This window comes from Ictidomys tridecemlineatus, chromosome 7 (assembly GCF_052094955.1).
Source record: "Ictidomys tridecemlineatus isolate mIctTri1 chromosome 7, mIctTri1.hap1, whole genome shotgun sequence".
NCBI classification, from domain to species: domain Eukaryota; kingdom Metazoa; phylum Chordata; class Mammalia; order Rodentia; family Sciuridae; genus Ictidomys; species Ictidomys tridecemlineatus.
The window spans coordinates 8,544,587-8,560,854 of NC_135483.1; the positions used below are offsets into that span (position 1 = coordinate 8,544,587).

General features: G+C 60.3%; 1 non-coding gene across 1 annotated transcript in view; it reads left to right on the forward strand.

The window, feature by feature from the left end:
- The window catches only part of LOC101975814 (uncharacterized), a 43,901-nt gene extending 28,424 nt beyond the window's left edge, over positions 1-15,477 (forward strand). Inside the window, exon 2 of the transcript XR_013423774.1 lies at positions 13,466-15,477. This is a non-coding gene — a transcript (uncharacterized LOC101975814). The remainder of the gene's footprint in view (positions 1-13,465) is intronic.
- Positions 15,478-16,268: the final 791 nt, after the last annotated feature.

The following is a 16,268-nucleotide window of genomic DNA, read 5'->3' on the forward strand; positions in this document are numbered from 1 at the left end:
CTCCCATCCCCTCTGACGCGGGATGATGTACCTGCTTCAGGAGGAGGAGGAGAGTTCAATGAGTTAATATTAGGAAGCTCTCAGAGCAGGGGACCCAGGAAGGGCTGGGTAAGTTGTGTACCTGAATCCACATGCTACCCATGCAGGCTGCAGGCACACGCCTGTGCACACGCATACTCATGACTGCATGCATGCCCGCATGCCGTAGATGGCACACAAGTGCGTTTATACTCTGTGCCTCACAGACACGACACATGCACTAAAGCCATTACAATCTCCCCAGCTACTCCAGCAAAAGCCACCCACTCCGTGTCATTTCTGAGAACTGGAATATTTAAGAGCCAGTTCCTAAGGCAGCTTCCTGTCCCCCACGCCCAGAATGAGGGAAACCAAAGTGACAGCCCCACTGCGTCCAGGGCACCAGTGGTGCATAACTGCCCAGCTGCTGGGCCTCCAGGGCCTACGGAGCCCTGCCCCTGGCCTCCTAGAGCCTGGATCTGGGCCTGGTGACTCTCCCACAGCCTCCTCTGTGCGGGGGGAGGAGCTGTGCTTGCTCGGCTGCCTGCTGGAGAGCTGGCCAGTCACCACAGAATCCAAGAGGAAGGCCGCTGCTCTGGCCAGGCTTCCCTGGAAAGCCCCAGGGCCACCTCACACTGGCGTCCTTTTCCAGAAGGGCTTTTTGTCTGGAAGCTCCCAGTGTGAGCCTGACCAAGGCAGCCGTGGTCCCTTAGGCTTTGGAAACGCAGGGGACAAAGGAAGGGAAGAGGCCACCCTGGCCCAGGAGGCCCCCTGCAGGCAGCTCCTCCCGCCTCCCTGCCTGCACCACAGTGACCGGAGGCCACCTGGGGGAATTCTGGGTGCCCAGGCTGGCCCCTGACAAACACCCAGCAGGGCTGAGAGAGCTGGGGTGCCACACCCCTCTGGGGGACACTGGAAGTGCTAAGAGGAGGAGAAAGAGGTGGGGGGTTGGCCACATCAAAAAGAGGGAGCAGAGGCTTGGGGAGGGGAAGCTGCCCACGAGGGTCCCGGGAGAGCAGGCAGAGTGAGGCCACAGCCACCCACTGACGGGAGGAGGGTCCTGGTGAACCTGAGCATCGGGGGCTGAGGGGGCGGCCAGAGGAGGGCGGGTGGGTCAGAGAGGAAGGGACGGGCAGGTCAGGGGCCACAGTGTCCCCTACTGGACGCCTGTTAGGACCTGTCACTCACTGCTTGCTGATTTCCTGGGCTTCTCTGGGAAATGGCCCCTGAGCCCGCTGCTGGGCCTGGAGTCCTTGCCCTTGACTCCATGGCACCCCATAGGACCCCTAGTGTGGCGTCCCCACGGCAGATGGGTGCCTGTCCTACTGCCCGGCTGACTCGTGATCTGCCAGACCTTTCCACTTTACATCCCTCCAAATGGGACGGGGCTGGTCCTGATCCTAATGCCCTGCCCCTTTGCCCAGGAACGTCCTGAGGCCCTTCTGGGATGCCGTCCCTCCCTGCAGAGCTGTCACCCCGTCCCTCGAAGCATCCTCCTCTCCCTTCCTCAGAACACGGCTCACTTGCTGCCTGGCAGTGACCTGGTAGATTCTTGCCCCAGATGCTAAATCCCACGGGTCCAGGACTGGGCCTGCCCCACTGTGTCATCTGCCGCAGGGCCACTGGACAGGCTGGACAGCCGTTCCCTGGAAGCTCTGCTCCTGCCACAGGGGGACCCCTCACGACAGGCTTCAGCCTGCAAGCCCAGACACCTGGCCCTGCCCGTCGGCTGCAGCCCCCCACCCTGCCACCCCCACCCCACTCCATCTGAACAGCATCCCTCGGGTCAGATGTCCCCTTGCCTGTCCTGGCCAGTTCCCATCGGCCACCAGAGCATGATCTTCCTGACACCGTGCAGGGCTCTGAGCAGAGAGGATGGACATGACCCTGTGCCCAGAGCCCTTGCCATTGACAGCGGCAGCAGGGTGCTGTGGCCAGCCAGGACGCCCCCCAGGCACAGCCTGCCCTGTGCCCATCTCCACACTGCAGTGCCTGGCTCCGTGCTGGCCCCCGTGAGGGCAAATCAGGAGCAGGAGTGAGTCGGTGGCTCCTTCCTGTGGAGCACAATATGGTCCCAGCCCTAAGGTCTTGGGGGTCAGACCAAGTCCTCTCCTCCAGGCGCACTGTTCTGGAATGTTTTAGGGAGCCGTGTGGGGGTAGGCGTGGTCTCCGGGGGGTGGCCAGGGGGAGGATTCGGGCTCAGCCTCCGTCCTTAACATCTGGATGCCTGGCTCCTGGCAGCAGCTGCAGCCCTATCCAGGGCCCGTCTGGATTGACTTCTCAGAGGAGCAGTGATGGCCCGATGGGCAGGGCCAGGAGCGGTGGAGTCCTTGAGCTGCGGGCACAACCTTGGGGGCAGGCTGGCCTGAGCGGTGAGCAGCTTGGGTGCAGCCCTGACCTGGGCCTGCAGAGCCGGGGTTGGCACTAAGCTCTCCTAAGAGTGTGCACCGCCATCTCACTGAATGGTCAGCCGAGTGGTTCACAGCCCTGTGGACATCATCATCATCCGCGTTTCCTGCGGGGCAAATTGCACCACGGAAGAGCTGTTTGTCTGAGGCCACCAGCAGCTCTGTCGAAGTGTGATTTAACCCTGACACACCGATGCCAGGGTTCTTGCTTATAGCCACCGTGCCAGCTGACACAGATAATGGAAAGGATTCAGAGCCACAGGAGCCTGGAGTGGATCTGTCTCACTCCACTGCCTCCAACCCCTTGGCCCAGAGGAGGATAATGATGCACAGAGACAGAAGTTGTTTACCCAAGATCACACAGCATTTCTAGAGGCTAGGTTGGATGATTTCTAACAAAAGCTTTATTCACGAGTTCGAGGTTGTTCTTTGGCTTGGCACCTGCAGCCAAACAGAGGCAAAGTGTCTCCTTTCTATCTTTACCCCCTCTTCCCGTCTCTCCTTCTCTTGATCCAGAGCAATCTGCCACCAGCGCTGGCTGGGGAATGGGAGAGGGCAGATTGAAGAGTGGAGGGCAAGGTCCCTATCCAGGTTCTAGGGCCGGCGGACCTGCCATGTTTGCAGAGGGGCGTCCTCAGCTCGAGCGCTGGCCGAAGTGCAGGCTGCCGGTGCCCAGGCAGCTTCCCAGGGACAGCTACTTCATGGGAGCTGGAGAAGCAGCAGGATCTGCTCATCTGCAGACTGCCAGTGTCACCTGCTGGCCCTCGTGTGGCCTGGTGCTCCAGGGGTCCATCTGGCCGCCTAGCTCTGCCCTTCATTGGCTGGGTGACACTGGGCAAGTTCTTAGACTCTCTGTTCTAGATTTTTATGTGAAAAATTGGAATGATGATAACTCTTCCACTATTACTAGACGCTTAGGGTTAGGTATGCCATTGTCTCAGGCTCTCCTGGACGGGGGCTGGAAAGAGCCAAGGTGGGAGTGCTTGGGCAGAGGAGGTGTATCGGGCGGTTTTTGCTGGGTAACAAAGACCACAATATGGCATCAGGGCCTCTTGATATCCTGGGTCTGCTGTTCACGTCTAGTCTGCCATTCGAGTTGGCCTGGACTGGACAGTCCCAGCTCTCTGAAGCATGTTTTTCTCGTGGCACAGACCAGCGGCTTTGCTCCCAGAGGGACAGGTGTGCAGAGCTCTGCAGATCCTGGTTCGGAACTCACCCTGACACTCTGCACATGCTCTGGGCCAAGCAAGGCCCGTGGCGTGTGCAGCTTCAATGACATGAAGAGGTTCCCAGGGAGGGGATTCTGAGCACTTGACCCTCACGAGAGCTTGTAATGCGAAGGCCTGAGGGGCCCGTGGGAGACCCCTCCGAGGCGCCCAGACACTGTTGTGCTCACGACGGAGCTCTGCCTGCCACCTCCCGGAGCCTCTGCTACCCCACGGTGGCTCCGTTGCCCTCTCGGTTTCCCTGACCCCTGCCACCTGGACCTTGCGTAGAAGCAGTCCCTGTAGCCATTGCAAATTCCCTGTGGACCAGCGTTTCTCTCCCTCTCACCCATGAAAGAATATTCTGGAATTTGCTTGGTGGTGAGGATAGGTCTGGAACTCACCCAGCTGTGGAGCGGCTGGGCTCAGGGTGTGCCCCTGTGTAACCTGCCCCAGGCCTGCCGGGCGCCCGGAATGACCAGGTCCGCCTTCCCATCTTCCCGGCGGAGGCCCTGGCTGAGCCCGCCCCAGCTCTGGGCATCCCAGCGACCTCTAACAGGTGCATTTCTCCTCTCCCGTGACTCAGGAGGCCTCTGTGCCTGTCCTGTCCCCAGCCTGGCCCCGCTGGCCTCCCTTCCCAGCACCCCGGCCTCTCTCTCTTGCCCTTCACAATCCGTGGGGACATTCATCCCCCCGGGAGGCTCTGGGCTCAGGCCTCTCCAGCCCCTCCTTGCTGCCCTCCACACCAGTGGCTGAGGCCCTGTTCACAGACCCCTCCATGTCACAGCACTGGGACCAAGGCCAGCTCCTGTCCCTGCAGCCTCCACCAAGGGCCTTGACCTCTCTTTTCAGGTCCTTCCTGCCAAGTTGGGGTTAAAAATATCACAGACCGGGAGAGTTCCCTTGGGACTGCAGAGAGGTGATGTGTATAAAGTATCCAGCTCCTAGAAGGCTGGGCAGGGGACTCTTGGGGACCTTACAGTCTTTGTGGGCTCCTAGCCTGGGGTTCCTGGTGGGCTGTGCTTGCCTCTTTATATCCCCAGCTTCCAGCAGTGACCGGGAAGGGGCCACGCGGCCTCCCTGGAGGAGACTTTAGGGTCAGGTGGGAGGGGGACTGCAGGTATCTTTGGAAGTCCCTTCCCAGCTGCGATTCTGCGATCTGGCAACTACCAGGGGAAGTCCTCCCGCAGGTCTTCCCTGAGCTTTCTGACAGGCCTGTGTTAGCCGCGGCTGGTTACTGAAGGAGCCCACAACTACAGCGGGGTGCTCTGGCGGTGCCCGACGCAGAGGCCGCCTGAGGAGGCTCTCATCTTTCCGCTGACCAGGGCATCCGTATCCTGGCAGAGGCAGGGGCCCTCCCTTTGGCCTGCAGAGGGAGCAGTCCTGGAGGACTCAAGTCCGGTGGCCCTCCGCTGTCGACCCCATGAGGGATGACAGGGCTGCGGAGCAGGGAGAGCAGGAGCAGAGGTCACAGCCCCAAGGTCACAGCCTCACATCTCGGCAGGGGCCACGCTGCTGGGATAGGAATGATAGGAAGGAGCCAGAAAATTCAGCCTGTGCAAAGGCCCCGAGGCAGTGATGAACTTGCAGAGGTGAAGAGTAGACATGGAGCTGGCATGTCCAGACAGAGAGAGCAGGGAGGCCTGTGGGCCAGGCAGTGATGTGGCCAGCGGCCTGCCGTCTCACCAGAAGCAGCTCTCCCCCAGGACAGTGGTGAGGAGCTCAGCTCTGGGGCACGCCCATTACCCAGGCCACGTGGGCAAGAGCAGAAGGGTCCAGGAAACGAAGAGGCCAGTGGTGAGGGCAGGCACTCCGGAAGACGTCCAGGAGGGGCAGGGTGTGTGAGCAGGAGCAGGGCTTGGCCGTGTAGACAGGAGACGGCTCCCTGGGGCTGGGGATCAGCTCCGGGCCGGCGGGGCCTGGGCAGGTTGCCTCCACTCCCCTGGGAGCTGTGAGAGGAGTGGATCCAAGGCCGGGAGCCTGCACCCCACCCTGGGCCCCCAGGGTCAAGGCTCTGAGCAGACCCGGATGCGGCCGTCTCGGGGGCCAGTGCATTCCTGTGGCCTCGCTCTTCCCTTCACTAGTGGGGCCCCGCCAGGTGGCCCGAGAGGCAGGGAGAACCACAGGGAGACTCCAGGGGCTCCCGGCCCTGCTGGGAGGACCGTGGGATCTCTCATCCTGCAGGGGACACACAGTGAGGGAGGAGCCCTCCAGAGAGAGCGGGTGGCTGTGGGGCCATGGTCTGGGTCAGGCGGCCCTGCGCCCTCCCTGGTTCCTGCCCCCAGTTCTCTGGCAGAGGGTGAGTCCCAGCCCCAGCGCCTTGCAGGGCAGGATGAGCCTAGGCCTGTGGCTGTGGCCCACCCCGTTCTGTGCTCCTGAGACTGGCCGAGGGGCCCTGCCTGTGGCCCAGGAGAGCACTGGGCAGGAAACGGTCGTGGAGATGAGCTAGGGCTGGTTGACGTGGCACCTTAGATACTGTGTACACAGACGTGGCGTGTCCCTCTTGACTGTGTTGCTTTCAACATTAGTGAAGCAGAGCGTTCCTTTTGGCTTACTGGTCGTTGGCAGTCCTTCTGGGTCATGTGCCTTTTAAGTCTCATTTTTTTAAATGTTAGGGTTCGTGTGTGTTGTGTGTGTGGTTGTTGTTTTATTGGAGCTCTTTGCATATGATGAAAATCAGCCAGGTGTTGATGTGCGTTGCACAGGCACTTCCTGGTCTGCCACCCATTTTTCATGACCTTTTGGGTGTTTAACTCTGTGGAGCAGGAATCAACAAACTTTCTCTGTGAAGGGCTAGACGGTAAATACCATTAGGCTTCTAGAACCAGCAGGTCTCAGCTATCAATTCTCAACAATGCCGTAGGAAAGCCGACTCAGCCACGTGTAACTGAGTGTGCGTGATGTGTTCCAATAAAACTTTATTAACAAAACAGGAAGCCCACCTGCTGGGTCTCGGTTGCTGGCCTTTGCCTTAGAGCTTAGTTCCCAGGTATCCAGTCGTCCCTTTATGTAACAGTAGGATTTGATAAGCAGAGCCCTCTGCAGCCAAAAATTAAAATGAAAGAAAAATAAATAAGCAAAAACTTAAAAGAGAAAAGCTCTCAAGACCAGACAAGGCAAAAGCCTCAGGAGTGATGGACTCTGGTGGACAGTCTGGGCAAGGCTAAGTGACCATGCTGGCCTTGGCCTGCATCTCGGTGGGTCCCCAAGTCCCCAGGGGGTGAGGGGAGGGAGTGCCGGGTCTGGGGGCCTGGCAGGGCTGTGCTGGGGACATGCTCCGATGGGTTCCCGCCCCTGCTGTGACCTTTGCTGTCACCACTGACCTGGGTGAGTGCTTCTCAGGAGCCTTGAGATTGGAGACGTGTCCACTCAGCCACCTGGTGTCCGTTGCCCCCGGGAGGACCCCCACCTTCGGTCTCCCCTTTCCCTCTCTTCCTGTGGGGCCTGCACCTTCCAGGGACGGGGACGTCAGGCCTGATCTTAGGTCTGAGTGGGAATTTCACACTCAGGGAAGGAGAACCCTCTCCCCATTTTTCTGATCCCGTTTTTGGGGTGTTCTTGCACCCAGTGTGGTGTTGAAGACAGAACGTGCCCGTCGTGAACTATGGATCGAGATCCCGACTGGCTTTGCAAAGGACAGGTGCCGGGGTGTTGTCCTCCCCCGGGCCTCTGCTCAGCTGCCCTGTGACATGCTGGAGACACGGGCCCGGGGCTGCACAGAGCCTGTGAGGACACATGGCCTTTCTGGGTCCGGGCCTCCTCTCAGGTCTGGGGGGGACTAGTGAGCCCACGGAGGTGCAGGGCATGTGAGGGAGGGGCTGAGACCGCGAGTCGCGGGCAGCGCCAGCTCCGGAGCCCACCTGGCAATCTAGGACCCGAGTGACCCAGGATGAGGGGATCTGCCTCTGCGTTGCCTGAATGTGAAGGGACAATAAGGCTCTGTTAATAGGTTGTTTGGAAGATCGGGCAGCTTAAACCACATGAAGGGTTTGAGGAGTCATTGTGCGTACCAGGCACACAGTAAGTGCTCAATAAATTCAACCACCTCTGTCTATTAAATGTGCTGGAAAAATTCCATTCTGTTGCTCTTTGCTTCCTTTGCAAGGACTGCAGACTTAATGCATCTCCACCTCCCCCCAAACACCATTAATTAAGGGCCCCAAGCCCAGATAACCTTGCGTGTCTGTCCTTAGCAAGCTTTGGCTTGATAAGAATTTTCAAAATGCGTTTCTGGGTCTTTTAAAACTCCAGAGATCAGTATTTACCGCCCAAATGTGCAAGTGTATCAAAAGGATTTGACTGAAGCGCTGGGAAAGAAGCCTGCAGACCTCAAGAGGGAAAAGACAAGGCTTCCGGCTCTTTGCCCTCCGTCTGAAAGAGCTGGGAGCTCTTCTGTTTGTCATTTAAAATCCCACCGGGAAAGGGCACGGGTTACCTGCCTGAACGCACAGGGTGAGGCTTGAAGAAAGGCCCGGGATTGGCCGCCCCTCGCTCTTCCTACTCTGCCCCTTGCCCTTGCACTTCAGCTTGTGTGTGCGGACAAGGTGCCCAGACAGGGCTCAGAGTGCACGGAGGCCACGGTGGCCTTCACTGCACTCCCGTGGGTCCCAGGGGACAGGAGGTGACTGAGGCTCTTGGGTTCTTTAGATGTCACCCTTGCAACAGCTTGCAAGCTAACAGTCACCTGCTGGCAGATGTGGCAGAAGACGTGAGCTTCCTGGATCAGAGACAGGACCTTGTTGTGCACAGCACCCAGGAGCCTGAGCTTCCTGTCTGCAGCCTTTCTCCCTGCCTCCCCCATCCCATAGTTTTCTGCAAAAGTGTTTCCTACTAGCTGCTCTGTTTTATTTGACTTACAAGCTTGCAGAAAAGAAGGGGCTTTATCTGGTTCGCCTTGGTATCACCAGCATCCAAGAAAAGTCTTGGCGTGTTCTGGAGACTCAGTGGTTCTCGGTTATTCTTGGGATGACCAGTGGTTTCTGGCGTCTCTTTAGAAGCCCACCTTAGGAGGGTCTCCTTTGCAGTTGGCTCTCCCACCTGCCAATCCTTCCTAGACACACCCTCACGGACACACCCATAGCCCTTTAATCCTCAGCCTCTCTTAATCCAATCAGGTTGAGAATTCCAATTAGCCATTACAGGAGCCAAGAGCCTGGATCAGGAACCTGCTCAGGATCTTGCTCTTGGAAAACTCTCTGAACCTGGAAGAGCACCCACTTTGGAGGCTGGCTTTTCCTGATGGCCGCTGCTCTCAGCCTGGCCTCCTGCAGGCTCTCAGCTCCTCTCCCTGGAGCCTGAGGCAGGGACGTGGTCCCCAGGGATTGTGAGCAAGCATCCGGGAGAAGGGCAGGCAGGGGACCAGGCAGCAGTGTCTGGGCAAGGACGTGTTCGGCCCCTGGAGGGGTCCTGCCGCCTGATCCGTGTGGGGCCCGGGAGCACCGCTCCTGCAGGGCAAGCCGCTGCAGCCTCGTGCAGCCTGTGTCCTTCAGTGGGCCTGTGGGCTCTCCAGGGCGGTGGCCTGGGAGGGAGTCCTGTTGGGCCCCTGGCTGGCCAGAAGACAGCAGGAAACCTGAGCAGCCAGCACAGAGAGGCAGGGCTGGTCATCAAGAGCGGTGCTGGGCCTTCCTTAGGTAGCAAGTTACTCGCAGTGACCCTTGGAGCCACTTCCCTGGAGAAGCAGGTTTCGGGTTTCATTTCCTTGGTGGGGTCAGGCTACCCGAGCCCCCGGCCCTGTGGGACTGCCGGAGAGATGTGGACCATATTCTTTTAAAGAGGCTGAAAGTAGACCTCACCAGCCTCTCTCCTACGTGCCCTGCTCTGCACCGTGGGAGGACAGTCCGGGGAAAGGTCTCTGGTGCTTCTGCTCATGAGATGGGAGGCAGTGCAGGGGACCCCCGGGGATTGCCTCCGAACAGTGGCTGCTGCTCCTGGCAGCTCAACCCCAAATGTCCGCAGCAGCTACTCTGCACTCTTTCATGTTTACGTCATTGGCCACAGTCCAGGGGTCCGTGGGGCTAGCCTCCGTTTCCCCACTTAGCAGATGGGGAAACTGAGGGTCGCTGCCACCCCACGGCCTGAAGTTTGATATCACAGTCTCCCACCCATTTCCCACTGCCCTTCCCCAGGACAGAGGAGGACAGCACACCTGGGGTCTGGGTCTCCCTTGCTCCCTTGTAGGCATGTTCCTTCCGTCTTCCCAGGTCCTGCCCAGCCCAGCTTGCTGACTGCCCCCCTCTTCCTTGGCACATGGCATCCCGTCCCATCCTCTCGAGGGCTGAGCGCTGCCCTCCCTGGCCACTCTCCCCCATGTTACCTACCGCGGGGCACGTGGTGAAACCAACCAGAAACCACAGAACCCATTTTGTGTCCTGAATGGGCTTCCAGGTTCCCTGCCCACGAACCCCCAGCACCGAGGGACGGAGGGAGGGAAGGCTCGACTCTGTCCCCAAAGGGAAGGGAAGTGGTTTTGAATGACTCAAACAAGGGCTTGTGGAAGGGTGCCAAGTTCAAGCTAGTCCACCCACGAGGTGGCAGAGCTGGACATGGGCCTTCAAGCCGGTGGAAGAGATCAGTCTCCTTTCCTGCTAAGGGAGCAGGAGGCAGTGGAGTAGTGCCCCGGCTGGCCTCAGGAGACTGGTCCAGGCTTTGAGGCTGGCCAGCTGTGTGACCTTGGGGACGTCCCTGGGGAGAGGAGTCAGACCCTCCACCAGCCCTCTCACCCTACCTGGCCTTTTGTGCTTCTGTGACTGTGCCCCCTGCGGTGCCCAGCCTTCCTCTCCCCTCCTCCTAGCTCCTTCCTGCCGCCTGCCTGGGGGACCAGCTCTGGCTGCTGGCCCTGCACCGCCCACCTCCCACACAGTGGGAGCGAGCGCTGGCCTGAGGATTTGCTGAAAGAGCAGCACTGGGTTGGGACCCAGCCCCTGCCCGCAGCCGCCACGCAGCAGCGTACCCAGCACTGCCGCCCACCACCCCACTCCAACTCTTCTGGTCAGGCGTGCACTGTGCCACCTCTCACAGTCCTTGCAATAACCTCTGCAGCTGAGGAAACTGACTCAGAGACACAAAGTGCTCCTGCACGGCCACCGAGCTGCTAAGTGGCAAAGCTGCGTGGAAGGCAGATGTCCTGAGCCCCCGCTCAGGGATCCTGGAGTGGGAAGTGGGTGTGTGCTGGTCAGCTCTGCTGCATCACAGACCCCCCCAGAGATCTTGTTCAGGTGACAGTGAGCCAGCTGTGGCTGCCTGCAGGTGGCCATGGATCGGCCTCTTCTCTGGGTCCTCTCAGCCTCAGGTCCAGGCTGAAGGCCGTCACTCGCTGGGCCAGGCCAGGTCCATTCCACAACAGAAGGGACCATGCACCAAGGAGTGGTGGCCTTCCAGCCTTCTTCCCAGAGGCCACACACCTTGCAACTGCTCACACCCTGGGCAGAAGCAAGGACCTGGCCAAGAGCAGGTGGGGGGTCAGGGAGGTGCTGTCCTTCCAGAGCGAGGTGGGGGGGGCTGGGGGTAGGAATAAAGATGCACCTCCTCCAGGCCTGGCCACATCTGGCCTGGGGCTCCATCCCTTAGGAGTGTGGGCATCTGCTTCACCGAAGCCCACCCTGCCCAGCTTCCTCGTCTATATAATCGGCCGAAGCCTCAGCCCTGACCCATCCAGCGTGGCCGTAGTCCAGCACCCCCGGCCGGGCTCAAAGGCAGAAATGGCTCTCCTGGCAGCTCTAGATCGGACACCTGGAATGGGGGCGTCAGCAGGCGGGGTCTGGCGAGGGCTCTTCCTGGCCTGTTCTCACCCCCCTCACTGGCCTTTCCTCTCTGCCTACAGCAAGGGTCCCCGGATCACGGGATGCAGCCTTTTCACATCATGACCTCATTCACCCCCTTCCTGAGGCCCTGTCTCCAGAAGCAGTCCCCCCGAGGACAGGGACTTCGACCTGGGGCTTGAGAAGGGACGCACAGGCAGGTCCTGCTTCTTGGTGGAGCTGTGATGGTGTCGGTGGGTGAGACACTTGGAGGAAGCTCTCCCAGCACGGCCCGTCCCTTGCCGAGAGCTGATGCGGCCTCTCTGCAATGGTGGCGCCTCGTGGAGTTTGTGTCTACCCCCTTGAAATCCACCCCGGTTCATGGCACAAACTGGGGCTCAGAAAAGAGAATTTCTGACTCGTTCTGGGAAGCATGAGGCGACTGTCGGGACCCAGCGGGGTTGGAGGGACCCTGGGCTGTCCCCTAGCCACGTTGCTCTGCAGCCCTGTGACCTGGGGCACGGCCTTGTCTGACGCCAACCAGGCTCCGCACACTAGGGCACAGAATGCTTTGCCAGCAGAATCTCAGCAGGTTTTGTTCTCCTCCGACCTCTTGTGCCTGCTCCACAAAAGGAAGTGGGGCATGTTCAGGCCAAGGTCGACCCAGGGAGATCTGTTTTACAAAACCCGTCTCAGGTGCTCCAAAGTGACAGTGCGTCTGCAAGTCCCCTCCACAGGTCCTGTGTCCCCCAGCAAGGCACAGTGACGACCCTGCGTGGCAGGGCTGGGATGGAGGGACCCTGCCCCCTGTCTGGGCTGTGTCAGTCCTGCCGGGAGCCTGAGTGTGGTCGTGAACTTGGGCAGCGCCTGGATCCCAGCAGCGGGGCTAGAAACCCGACTTCCCTCCTCATGTTCTGCCCCCACCTCTGGCCTGGCCTGGGAGGAGCTGTGTCTGAGGCCCCCGTCAGCTGGGAGGCAGATGAGGGGACAGTCAGCTGGCCTTCCCATGTCCTCTGCCTGGTGTGGCCGGGCGAGGGTGACCTTAGACAGTCCCTCATTTACCTTGACCCTCTGAATGGCCCAGGGTTTAGCCCCAGCATCGTCCCTCCCTTAGGGATGAGGAACCAGGAGCAGTGACAAGGTGGGCAGCCCCTGAGCGCAGCCGGGACCTTGAGCCAGGCCGCCTGGCTCCTTAGCACCACAGTAACGACGTCAGTGTCCGGGGCCCCGCCACGCAAGGCCATGGGCAGGCGGCAGGCAGTGAGCTCAGGCTCGCGGCCGTGGGGAGGAGTCCAGGGGCTGGACCCTTCAGAAGTCCTCTCCTCGTCCCCCCTGGAGGGAGGGCACAGGACACACCTTGTCCCTCTCAGCCTGCCAAGACCAGTCGCCCCCGCCCCGTGCTCAGACCCCAGCTCTCCCCCTCAGCGGGGCGCGTAGTTGCCTGCTTTCTGCCAGTTGGAGTATCCCTGCCTGCTCCTGCCCCAGGGTGACCTGTGCCTGCCACCAGCCCTGTTGCAGGCACCTCTGTGGGGGGAGCGTGGGGACTTGGACCCCAGTCCCGCCCTCACTGCCAGGAGCCAGCCAGTGCTCAGCCTCCCCTGGCCTCCTCCCTGCAGAGGGGAGGCTGGGCTGCCCCTAGGGCAGCTGTGAGCTGGGTGTGCATGGACGGGCTCAGCCAGGTGCCCGGGAGAGGGGGCACGCTCTCCACCCGTGTTCTATCTGCTCAGCTTGTCACTCCCCCCTCTGGGGACAGCTAGGCTCCGTTCCCTCCGCCAACCCCAGCTTCATAGGTTGGGTGACGCCCTTGGGGTGGGCACTCCAAATTAGCATTTCAGAACAGGAAGTGGTCTCGGAGCTCAAGTGTGCAATACCAGCTTTCCTGTTGTCTTTGGGACAGGAAGTGTGAATGGCAGGCTTGCCTGCTCCCGCCCAGCGCTCTTGAGGTGACTGTGTTCTTCTCTCCAGGGCTCCTGATAGGGCCAGGCCACCTCACTAGCAGAAAACCTTGACTTGTCTGTCTGTCTGTCTGTCTGAGTCGAGCACATGGTAGAAACTGTCTCTCCTGGTGGTAATTCTGAACATTTCATTTGCTTTTCAGATGAAGACACTGAGGCTCAGAAAGGTTAAGGAACTTCACTGAGGTCACACAGAAGGTAAGTAGCAGAGCTTGGATTTGTACTCAGCTCCCTTTGACTCCAGAAGCCGTGCTCTTGGATTGCCTTATTTCTTGGCCTAAAACTGTGTTGGACTGATCGTCCCCTTCCACCAAAAGATGGACTCTCCACAGGGGACACCTGGGACTGTCCTGTTTTGGTGAGCTCATGCAGGCTTCTGGGTGGACAGGGAAGAGCCCCAGGGCTCAGAGCTGAGAAGGGGGTTGTACTAGACACAGGTCGCCCTGTTCCCCATGGGTATCTGCTCAGGAATGAGCCCCTGGTGGCTAATAGAGGCCCAAGTTCACCCACCCGAAAAGTCCCTCTGAGGATCCAGCCTCTCCAGGAACCGGCTCACAGCGGGGCCAGGTTTCTGCTCATGTGCCATTGGCCTCATGCTGCCCGGCCACAGGAGCCCAGAGGGCAGGGCCTGCCTCCCTCACTGGCCACAGGGTGGTTTCGTTGGATTTTGGGTTTTGTTGTTTTGGCAAAAACCAGAGGAAGTCCCTGCGCTGGGTCCCGCCGTCCCCCACCCGCCCAGGATGGCCGGTCTGTCCGTCCGCTCAGCCACGAGGTGAAAGCCTCCCACACAGGGTCAGAGAGCAGAGTCACTGGCTCCCGCGGGACGCCGCTGTCCAGGCTGATTCGTGGTGGTCATGATGGTCACTCGGTCCTCCGTGCGAGGGCTCTGGGGCCCAAAGGTGACCAAGGTGACTGCTGCTGGTGATGCACAAGCCGGGAACAGGCTCTGCTCCCCGGATCCTGAGGCTCTGCTGCGTGGTGGCCGTCTGCCTTTGGTCCACAGTGTCCGCGAGGGCCGTGCTCAGCAGGGGCCGGGTGGTGAAGTCATTCTGTGGGCTGAGAGCTGGGGCCGGGGCCAGAGGCAGGGTGGCCAGGCCTCTCCAGGGAGGGCATTGGGCAGAGCCATGAGTGCAGGGAGGGAGCCAGCCCCGTGGATTCCTTCCGTGATTCCTTCCGGGGAGGGCAGATTGCTGCACAGGGAGCAGTGTGTCCTAAGGCCCTGAGGCCGGCGCACCTAGGGTGCCATCCCACACTGCTTCTCTGGTTGCCTCGGCCCTCCACCTGCACAGCAGCTCCTCCTCTCTCTATTTCCTCCTCCTGTCATTGCCAAGGGCCTGTAGGAGTGTGGACGGAGTTGGGGCTGGGTTCCAAGAAAACTCAGGCAGTGGAGCAAGGAGAGCAAGGTGCCTCTCTAACAGGAAGCTGCTTGTCTTAATCCCCTGCAGCACCTTGTGATCCACTGTTTCAGGCCCATCTTTCTAAGCAGAGCAAGAGCCTGGATTCGTCAACCACAGGACAGGCTGCCTGGCTGACCTCAGGCTGGCCTCGGGGAGGGAGGCCTGGCAGGCAGAGTCCAGGGGGCCAGTGGGGTGCAGAGGCGTGCAGACCTGTCCTGATGTGGCCATCAGACTGAGGCTCTGGGTGGTGGGCTCCGTTCTGCCCTCTGGCAGATGGCGGTGTTGGCACCTGGAGGCTCCTGTGGGCAGCCCCTGGGGCTAGGACGCACTCAGGGAGTTAGGGGCCCACGTTCTGTCTCCGCGCCTCTGCAGTCCATGCACAACCTTGGGCTGATCCTTCCCCTCGCTGAGCCTCAGAAGATGATGCAGAGAGGTGGAGGCATCCATGTGTTTCCCTGGGACCCCGAAATGCCATTAGTCTGGCGTCCAAGCCTCGGCAGCAGGCTTCTTCCGTCGTCTCCCCTTGGGTTTGCAGAGCTGTGCGGAGAGGCCCCCGTGAGTGGGCACTGCCTCGCAGTCCTGCCTTGGCTGCCCAGAGCTGCAGGCCCCGTCGCCTCCCCGCCCGGGCTGCGGCTACACAGCCAGAAACTCATTTCCGCAGGCAGCAGAATGGCTCTTTCCTCGGGGCCCAGAAGGGCTTATTAAGCCTTCCACTAACTGAATCTCATTCAGCTGGAAAAATAATAATCAGAAAGCAATTCTGCCTGGTTACTGGTCTGTGAGCTCCTTCAGGTTTCTCATAAGGAATGTTCTAAAACCTGCAGCCCTGGGAGGTGCGAAGCCCAGAAGGGCAGCTGGTCCCTGAGGGGCAGCCTGCCCAGCGGTCGGCCGCGCTCCGTCCTCTGCGACCACCGCTGGGTCTGCCCTCTGTCCATCTACCTGATATCACGTGGGCCACCGAGAGGAGCGGGCAGGGGCATCCTGCTGGGAATACAGCACTGAAGACCCTGTGTGCCCGCACCCCCAAGGACAGCGCGGCTCCACCCGAGCTCCTTCTCCGTGGGTCGGAGCGCCCTGGGCTCAGCCCCTCGCCATCACAAAACTTAAACACGCAAAAGTGTCTGCTTCTCCGTGTCGTCTGCTTTCCCCAGTATCTGCCCCAGGTCATCAGCTCCACTGGGCGGTGTTCACTAGCCAGGGCGGACATCCCTCCCCCTCGGTCAAACTCCACTCCTGGCCTGTCCCCCAGGGACATCCGACTCGTGGGAATCCTGGAAGGAGGAAGAGGGCCAGAGGCCAGCAGGGTCCTGGGGCAGGGTGCTCAGACGGGAGGTCCCCCGGGGAGGAGAGGGATGGGAAGTCATTCCTTCAATGGGGCCAGACCACCCAGAGTACAGTGCTTTACTGTGTGGAGAGTGGAGGAGTCTCGCAGCTGCCGCGTGAGCTTCGGGTTTTGTTCTCCGTGTGGAGGGGCACAGCCTGGCCCTGCTTGTGTGCACCGACCAGCTAATCCCCCAGCCCGGGCTGTTTCATGGCAGCTGGCAGCAGA